The 10,618-nt window shown below is 36.1% G+C and overlaps 1 long non-coding RNA gene across 1 annotated transcript; it reads right to left on the reverse strand.

Moving 5' to 3' along the window:
- Positions 1-5,722: 5,722 nt before the first annotated feature.
- LOC110792168 (uncharacterized) lies at positions 5,723-10,131 on the reverse strand. Its single transcript, XR_002534318.2, has 3 exons — positions 9,788-10,131; positions 8,882-8,954; positions 5,723-8,798 (listed from the first exon to the last, which is right to left on the reverse strand). It is a non-coding gene; the product is annotated as an uncharacterized lncRNA (long non-coding RNA).
- Positions 10,132-10,618: the final 487 nt, after the last annotated feature.

Genomic DNA, 10,618 nt, shown 5'->3' on the forward strand with positions numbered 1-10,618 from the left:
CTCTGAAACCGAGGAACACCTCTGGACATAATAAGGATGACAACTCTTACCTTATGTTCAAGAGCAAGCATCGATCGACAAAGGAATTAGGAAATGCACACTTGTCCCTAAGGACAAGTGGGAGACTGAAGGAAATAATGCACTTGGTCCAAGTATGCATTCTATGTTAAATCTAATAAATGCGGTTCAGTATTAATTAACAAGTTAATAATTCAGTGAGATCAAGTGAACTGAATGCCTAGCTAGAGGCCGCTTCAGTTCAAGTGGAATTAATAATATTAATCCACAGCTTACTCTTGACTGAACCCGTAGGGTCACACAAATAGTACGTAAACGGATCAAGTATTTAATGTCATTAAATACTCTATCTATGGATATTCGGAATCGACGGATCTTGGTTTCAGTGGGAGCTGAGATCGTCACAAGCAAGAAATGAATACTCCGGAAACGATGATATTGCCGGAAACGGAAATATGGATCGTATCGAAAATATAAATATTATCCAAGTCGTAGATGTTGCCGGAAACGAAAACATGGTACGTATCGGAAAATATTATCGAAAATGGAAATATTGCCGGAATCGGAAATATTGCCGGAAACGGAAATATTTTCAGAATCGGAAATATTATCGGAATCGGAAAATAATTCCGGAAAAGGAAATATTAAATATTTGTTCGAAACGGAAATTAATTCCGGAATCGGAAATATTAAATATTGTTCGTATCGGAAATGAATTCCGGAACCGGGAACTTAATCAAAAGCGTATCGTACGAATAAGCATCGGACGAGGCCTGCCGGACGAGGGCCCAGCACGAAGCCAGGCCATCGCCCAGCAAGCCAAGCGCGCCACACGAACAGCCAAGGCCACGCCAGGCCCAGCGCAAGGCCAGGCCCAGCAGGCCATGGCAGCGTGCGTAGCGCGCGCAGCAATGGGCTGCGAGCTGTGCTGCTGCTCGTGTGGGCTTGCGGCTCGCGTGGGCCGAGCGGCCGTGTGGGCTATGCGCGGCCATGGCCTGCACGCTCGTGGGTCATGCTCGTGTAGAGTTTGTGTTCACATACGAAACCTAAATTGTGTAGGATTTGTTTGATGATTAAATTCCTAATCCTAAAAGGATAAAATTAATTAATTAGAGTCCTACTAGGATTCTAGTTTAACTAATTAGTATCCTAATAAGATTCCAGTTCCTTTTCCATACCTCTATAAATAAGGTACTAGGGTCATTATTTGCAGAAATGATTGAAGTATTCAAAGGGTAAGTTTTTGTAATAAAATTAACCATACACTTGCAAAAACTAGCCGAAATTCTTAGTAAACTTAAGGGCGATTCTAGTTGGTCTAACTTGAGGCGGATCCGGACGTACTGTGGACTATCTACGGAGGGACGACATTTGGAGTCCTAAAGACTTGTTCTTGTTCGGTTCGGGCGCAGCTAGGGAAGGCACGCTACAACATATATGCATCAATTCTATGCTAAATGATTATGTGAATATAATATGCTTTCCTGGCTTTATGGTTTTTCCGCATGATTTATGAATTGTCATATGTATCATAACCTAACAGAATCAATACCTTTTATTTCTATGAGTCGCTAATAAAGAAACATATATCCATACTTGAGTTTGTTTGATGTAAACACTAACTCCCACTGGGTTTGACAACCCTAGATATATTTGTACTGAAAAGATGTACTGAACCGAAGTTCAATCCTTATGACATCTTATCCTGGGCTTTGACAAACTTGTTTAGTGTGATAGTCACTTGAGAGTATCATTTACAAACTATATAGGAAAATAGTCGTGATTATCGTTAATCGAATGGATTCCGATTTCTCCATTTGGACATACCATATTCTTATGGAGCTTCGATTGTTATAATGCCATATAAACAATCTAGATAATCTTTCTTTGCTCATGCAAACATCACCTTGACCCAGCCTAGATGTTCCAAAATTCTTGCCAAGTTGATTTTATACCCTTTTGTGAATTACATTGAAGCATTTCACACATTTCACATTGAGTAAATATAGCCATATTTTCTCAAATTCTTGTGAAATAGGTAAGTCATAAAATCCATCTTTGGCCCATGAACTTCATGGTCAAGAAACTTCTAACAATAGTCCATTTCTATGTCATGTTCAACAAGCAAGACCCACGTGTCTTAAATTAACCAACTTTCAGAAATCCATTCCATGGAATCTTAGAATGTTGACTTGTTGATATGGTCGTATGACATGGCCAAAGATATGTGGAACACAAATCAAAATGTTTGATTTGAACCTTCTAAAAATTGAGTGTGAAGAGTTTTGTTTGTTTATTAATCAATCATATGACTCAACCCTTAAATGACCATTTCATTCAAACAAACACTCAACGAATGTTTTTGTTTACTTTGAATGTGAGTCTTTCTGTTGTCCAAACATAAATTGATTATGATGATTAATGAAACATAATACCATTAAGTTCCAGCCTTTAGAAGGACTTTAAAACAAACATGATGACCCTACAATTAATGTAGAACAACTTTGCTTCATTTCCCACTTGTAGGTCAATAACCAGACTTAGCTCCCGGAATTTGAGTTCTTAACAAGAGTTTAGAACCTCAATCGGTAATCTAATACCATAGGAGTTTATTTTCTAAGTCGTTTCTCTTTAACATAAACTTCAAGGTAGAAATTGAATATTGAATTCATTTCTTTTGTTCCCCTTTCCTATCCTTTCTAGCACGTTTTCTTATAGTCCTAAAGATTTTACTCTTTGCTTGATCTTCTTACTTTGTTATGCGTACAAAGTCCCTTTCTTTTGTTCACTTTGAATGACAACATCCAATGAGTCTAATTCATTATCGAATCAAAAGAAATTTGGTTGTTAACCATAGGTTATACATGAGTCTTTAACTCAATACTTCATTATTTCAAAACTACTCGGTATTATGAATATATGAGGTCCAATTGGTCTACCATTCAAATTTTAGTTTGAAAACAACCATGAAGATCACTATAAGAAAATAGCATTCAAGATACGCTCTCACTCTCCTTTTCTTTGAGAATCGCTCTCAAAATTAGTTACTAATCGATCGACGAAATATCGCAGTTCTATTGTCCGAACGCAATAAGGTTGAAGATGTACTATTCTACAGAATGAAATAGCAAAGCAAACATTTATCATACTTTAATAACTTGAAATAAAAGCATTCACGCAATCATCAAAGCTATTAAACATTCCATTCATGCAAAAAGCAAAAACATGGTCCAAAATGAATGAAACGATTCCAAGACCCCAAAAGTCCTAAATCCTTAAGCAACTTTAGCATGTCTTAAGTAGTTTAAGATTTTAGGTAAGCAAAACCTATTGCTAGTAATCCCCAAATTACTCTTGGTTAATAAATTAATGCCATAATTTATCCCATTTCCACAACATAATGCCATTGTTGTTTGAGTTGAAACCACAATCAACGTGCTCCTTTAGGACGCCTTACCACCTAAGTCAACTAAAATAGCACCTCACTTTAGCGTAAACCTACTATCTTAGATCCTTAGATTTTTGTAAGTGCTTGATTTGGAAGGCAATTTTTAAACTCAATATTACTTTGGACCTAGTTGTTTCTATGTTGGTTCGATTATTTAGTGAACTTAATCTAATCGATTCATACGAAACAACCTGTTTATGCAAAGCATACATACATTCACGCATATATATATTAAATTGCATAAAGAAATGGTGATCTAGTATAGCCCAAAACATCTTGTCTTGAAGCATCCAATCTTCATCACCTCCTTGTTAGCTTGGCATCGTCTTGAATCTTCGTTCAAATGCTAACTTAAAGTTCTAAACTTAGAAATAATTGAAAATAATAAATTACATCAAAATTTCCATGGTACGCAGACCATATTTAAAACTTTACATTCAAAGATAGAACGGTACGCAGACCGTATTTAGCTATCCTAAATTGGCCATACTAGTCACTTTGGAGTACCTGCATTACATAAAATATACTTCCTCCGTCTTTTAATACTCGCAACGTTTGGACTTTTGCCACTATTCATATAATCTACTTTGACTATTCGTAGTGTTTTTTGTATACGATAAAACATAGTCATGTGGGATCTTGTTAGATTCGTCTCAATGTGTATTTTCAAAATATCAACTTTTTATAATTTTTGCATAAAGAGAATTTAAGATATAAATGATCAAATTTGTGCATTGGCATGCGTGAAACTAACAAACGTTGCGAGTATTAAAATACGGAGGAAGTATATTCTACACTCATTCGTGTGCTAAAACGAATGGCCCATATAAATATGAAAGTATTTATGTGAATTAATTAAAATTCACGTTCACATAAACGCCTCCTAAAAGATTAATCAATTTCCAAATTATTAATCCTTAGACTTTATTCTAATTAAAATTGAATTTAATTAAAATAATGCGACCTACGAAAATAATTAAAATAATTATTTCATTTTAATTTCATTTTGTGGCCCCCACTCAAACCAAAAATTATTCCGGATAATTAATTATGAAATATTAAATTAAAACTCGCGGCCCGGCCCAAGCAAATAAAATATTAAATTAAATATCCTGTTAGCCCAAATTAATGCAAATATGCGAAGCCCAACGAAATAAACAATTTTCAAAGAAAAAGTTCAATTACGTAGTTGGGCTAGGCTTGCGCCCATCCCATAGCCCTTGCGTGTGGCTTACGAGGCGCACGAGCAAGCTCGCACACCCCGCAGCCTTCGCGCGCGCATCGCTGCGCTGGACGTCGCATGGCCTTGTGCCTTGCTTCTTCGCATGCCCCTTTCCTCGCCCAGCGCGCACGAGGCACGCAGCACGCTTGCTGCTGCCCGTGTCGCTGCGGCTCGGCCATTGCATAGCAGCCCGTATGGCTCGTCGAGCCATACGTCCACCACACATCGTGTTCGTTCCTTTGGTTCGTGATACGGACCAACTTAATTAAAAATAAATTTAATTTCACGAACTTGCATTAATATTATTTTTCAAAAAGTTACGATTTTTATTTTCGAAAAACGATTTTTAACGATTTAATAAACTTTAACGACAATCCAATTTCGTAAAATTATTAAATCAAGGCTAACATTATTCAAACTTTTAAGAACGAACGAATCAACATTAAAAATTTGAACTTTTAATTAATAAAATCCGAAGCTTTAAATCGTTCATTAACATTTAAATTTCAGATTTTTAATAATTAGGTTTAAGTGCGATTAAAATTAACGAAACCATTCAAAATTTTAATCCAATAATTTTTAAAATTAGCCACTGACCCATGAAATTATATCACTTTTCCCAATTAACCGAATTATTAAACCAAAATTAATTAAAATTCAATTAGGGTTTCAAATTTTACGAATTGGGAAAAGGAAAAATTAGGGTTTATACTTATCAGAAAAATCTGAACATTTTACCATAGATCAAGAATATACCCAGAAACATTGTGTCAAAATTTCAAGCAATTCCGAGTAGCTTAGGTCGACCTTTTAATTGAATTACTGCCCGACACTTTTAATTTTTAATGAAAAATTAACAAAAACGCTCAAAACACGACATTTCGAGGCCTGTTTTTGCAATTCCGTTCCCATGATTTGATCTTAGAAAATCCTTTTCAATCAGATTAGGGTTTTAAAACTCAAAAACACGAATATTTTTGATTTCGGACCTGATTATTACGCAATTCATCCAATAATTCGTAAAAAATCCGAAATTCAACAAAAAATTCAAAATTTTCGACAGATGAAAAAGCAATTAAATCATGCTAATTCATGCTTTGAATACATAAGGCTCATGATACCACTGTAGGGGAATACAGTTAAACATAATAACATGTGCGGAAACAATCCCCAAAGCCAGGAAGCATGTATAAAGCACAGATTAAGCAGACTTACGTTTGAAGCGTGTTTTCCACAAATTGTCAACGAACACGATCTTAGAACTCCAGATGTCGTTCCTCTACTTGGTTAACCGACACGATCAAATCCGTCTTGATTATCGTAGCTTAGGCAATCGATCAAGAGTTTATGCTTTTGGGATGAACACACTTTGGAGGCACAGAGAGAATTAGGGTTCTCTGTGTCTAGGGTTTGAGTAAGAATTGTGTGTGTTGGAATAATACAATTGACCTATTGTATTAATGATGTAACCGGCCAAGACTAAAGAGCCTTGACCGGCCACATACACAAGCACATGGACCACAGCCCGCCGCCCAGCAACACACACTGCAGGCCGAAGCCCACAGCGCGCGCGCGCCGAGCAGCTGGGCCATGGACCTGCTCGCTCGTCGCTACATGTTGCTGCTGTTGCGTGCTGTTGCGTGCTCGCGCCCAATGGGCTGGCCTTGTTCGCCTTTGCTCGCGAGCTTGCTGGCTCGTTGGGCCTTGCAGGCTTACGTGCGTGGCTCGACGGGCCGGCAACTCCGATGCCCTTCGTATTCGCGATTCAATATATTTCCGATATATTATTTATCGTTTCGTATACGACGAATCACCGTCGTACGATACGATTTATTCGTGTCGCCCAGCTTACGAATATTCGCGATACGATATACGATTCCGATGCAAGGTCGTATCGTATAATACGTTTTTCCAACTAATTCCCGAAAAGCTATTAAATGAATTTCCGATTCATTTAATCCGATGATCTGTTACGTGTCATTGGTGTGACCTTGTAGGTTCAGTCAAGAGTAAGTTGTGAGTTCAATTTCCATTAGAACTCACTGATCGGAAGCATTGCTCCAGCTAGCTGTTCCGATCACTTGATCTCACTGAATTAATTGTTCGCAATTAATCTGAACCTTGGTATTAGACTTAATGCACCTTGGGTGAAGGACATATTTCTTTCAATTTCTACCTGCTCTGATCATCCCTTGCACAACCAGCAGCCTATACCATGTACCAAAACCACAACCTAAAACTACTAAGATAACAATCATAACAAGATGATCACTTTGACACAAAAACAATAAAATAAATAAACATGCACTCACAAGATAAGGGAAGGAGTTTGGTGACAGTACATGTCTAACACAACTTCCAACAGAAATGTCATTAGTGAAGTTTCATAGACTAGTTGCACATCTCAAAGAGTAAGTGTCATGAGTTGATTTAAAATTAAGGTTAAAGCAAAGATAATTTAATTCACCTATTTCAAATGGTAAAATTTCAGATACTTGGGGAATACATTGACTTATTTATTTGATGAGCATAGAGAGTTAAAAAGGAAAAAAGTACTTGTTTTGATATAATTGTTTTTACCCAAATCCCATAAGATTGAAAGGTAAGGGACTGAAAAGAGTTCTCTTGCAGGACAAACATGTAAGTAAGAACAAACAACTAGTAGAACAAACTCTTGTAGCACACTAGCACTTTTCCATCATTTACAAATGGAGTTCAATAACTCAATTATTCTAACAAATCAAACATGTAGGTGAGTACGTCCAACCTCAACTAAATCTAGGTAATGTAGACATTTAATTCAAAAATCACACCTATAAATCAGAAAACCTTACCAACCACAAAAACAACGGTGAACCTAAAAAATGAAACTGGACAAACTTTATTATGTTACCTTAGGCAGCAACAATTGAACCTAGCTATTTATTTTGTAAGTCATTCTGATCTAGTGGTCAAAATCGAAGGCTCCTTGCTTTGAATTGTTAGACACAGTTAGAAAGAAATATCAAGAGAATTAAACTTGCTGCTATGAGCATCATCAAAACCAGGGGAAATGAGAACCAAAGAGATTCAACACCATAATAACTAACTTAGTCGGCATCATCCAAGAAATACATAACCAAAGAATCAGAAAAGAAAATGAATATAATACAACAGCTAGTCTACACTAGTATCACCAACTAATAGAGGATGGTATAAATCCTAGCAAAAAAAAGTCAAAATCAAGTGAGTATTATTTCAAGGTAAAAATAAATTCAATTCGGTTCAATTTGGACTGAGTTCTTTTTAAAATTTTGGTTTTATAATTTGATTTGGACTATAAATTATGAAACCAAAAAAAATGTGAAGTGTTAAATTGTAAAGAAATGGTGTTTTTTGCGCTTTTTTTCTAGCCTGATTGTATTGCCCAAGCTACTTAGAGGGGTACCTCCTAGAGGGTTTGTTCTAAGTAGCTAACCTATGGCCTATGGGGATTGGGTTTTGATGTTTTGTCAATAATTCGTACATGTTTAGCTGTTGAGCTCTTTTTTCGGCTTTTCGCCCTGCATTTAATTTTTGTATCTCAACAAAAAAAAATGGCAAAAAAGATGGTGAAAAGAAAAAGTAACTTAAAGATGAAAGGAATATAGAAAAGTACATGCACAGTGTGTTTCCGAATGCATCAGAAATGGATCTGAAGCTGAAGTGTAAATGTTACTACTAATTATCTTTACATTGTTCCATTCTTTGTTCTGTTAATTTGTTTTTACTTCTGAATTTACTCAGATACATTTAAGGGACCTGCTAAAGAGTAGCAACAAAAATACCATGCAGGTGTCCGGATTCTTGGTTTTATGGTCAGGGTACTTGCACTTTTAAGCTTTGTTTGGATCTTCAAGTACTATTTTTTTTGGGTTAACATACCTTTAGTGTATATCCTATGGGAAGATATCTGATTGTGCCTAAGAAATTCTACTTATATAAGTATGCAAACACAATTCAGATACGGAAAGTAGTAGCAGATGATTGAAAGAGATGCCGTATTAGCTTAACATACCTTTAGTGACTTCACTGACTTGATTTTCGATCTCTCAATACGCACCAGCTATGGTGGAAATGCCAACTGATATCCTATATGTAAATTTGCAAACACAATTTAGATACAGAAAATAGCAGCAGATGATTGAAGGAGAGACTATATACGCTTAACAAACCTTCAGTGAGTTGGTTTCTCTAGCAGCAAAGACACTTTCACTGACGCCATAGGTGTATCCATGTTTGATATGCCTGTATAAAAACACCGCAAATATCATGAATAAGACCGCAATTATCAAGATTCAAGAGTATAATCTTCAGTGCCTTGCTCCAAGGTGAGTTCTTGTGTAATACATATTTTTTATTATCAGAAGCCACATACAAACATCATATCAGAAGTTGCTGACTGAAGGTAATACATCAGGTCAGAAGCTGCAGACTGAAGGCATATACAAATTCAGAATGTCGTGTTTCGGAAGACAACACATCAGGTCCAGGTCAGAAGCCTAAACATACCTGATTTTCGACATTTTATTGTATGCTGTTAAATGTAAATGTAGCATTGAGGGAACAGACTGGAAACACTTCCTCTTGTATCCCTTATATTGATTGAACCACAGGTATCAGAAACAAATACTCTGTGGAATCACAAAGATCTATCATTTTCATGATCCGTTAACTCTAAGACTCATGGTTTACACCCTTAAAGACCTTGGATTGATACAAAAAAACAACAATGCCAACTGAGTATTACTAAAATAACATAGCATCCAAACACATAGTAAATCAAATAGTTAAATATACATGATTGAACTAAATCTGATACTTTTATAGATATTTCAAGGGCAAAAAAAGTAATGCAGTGAAAATAGAGAAAGACCAGTGCTAATTGAATTCACTAATTAAATAATTAAAACCAATGCATAAACCCTAAAACCCCAAAAAATACTTAATTGAACAAAATCTGAAACCCAAACAATCTACTCTACTAATTGACGATAGAAACAAGAGCAGTCAACCAAACGACAAATCCAATTAAAAAAATAATAATTAGGAAGTTGGTGAGAAAAATAACAAGAAATTACCTCATAATTTCGAAATTGAGATTCCATGTTCTTCAATGGAAATTTCTAGGATGAGCCGCAATCAACGGTCGTCGGTTTTACCTTAAAATAGATTAAACAAAACGAGACAATATTAGAGTAATTACAAATTAGAACTGAAAAATTAGAATGGAAGAAGGAGGAGAAACGACCTAGCACAATAATAGCGAGCGACGAGCATGAACAACTGAAATGGTGAGCAGGAACGATGGAAGGGTGTAAGTGGGAAATGAGGGTGTTCAGAACTTCGGATGGGGTTTGCGGCTTGAATAAGATTTTAGAAAATAGGGAAAATAATATAGTAATGTCCCATTACATGTTTATATTCTTTCGCCAATTTCAATATCATGATGTATTGGACACCGTTGCAATATCTTAAAAAGTTGTTGCAATTAAGCGCCTAATACAACGGTTCTTTACCAATCATTGCAAAAAACCGTTGCAATATCCCTGACTGTTGCATTAGACTGCAATAAACGTTGCATTAGTCTAAAGCGTTGTAGTAAACCGTTGCATTATCTAAAACCGTTGCACTAACCGGTTGCATTAGCTTTAACCGTTGCACTTGACTGTTGCATTTGTCCGTTTATGTAGTAGTGGTGTTAACTAAACTAATATATGGAGAACAAGCAAATTTACTGAACTGATATGCTTAACTAATTGCATTTTTACATACTGTAGACACCTACTTTTGTCCCCATTCCCGAAAGGGAAGGTTCGATAATGAGAACACAAATCTCCACTTGGCAACGCATCTCCTATAAAATAACGAATCTCAATCACCTTTTCATTTCAGCCAAAACTGCTATTTAT

This window comes from Spinacia oleracea, chromosome 4 (assembly GCF_020520425.1).
Source record: "Spinacia oleracea cultivar Varoflay chromosome 4, BTI_SOV_V1, whole genome shotgun sequence".
NCBI lineage: Eukaryota > Viridiplantae > Streptophyta > Magnoliopsida > Caryophyllales > Amaranthaceae > Spinacia > Spinacia oleracea.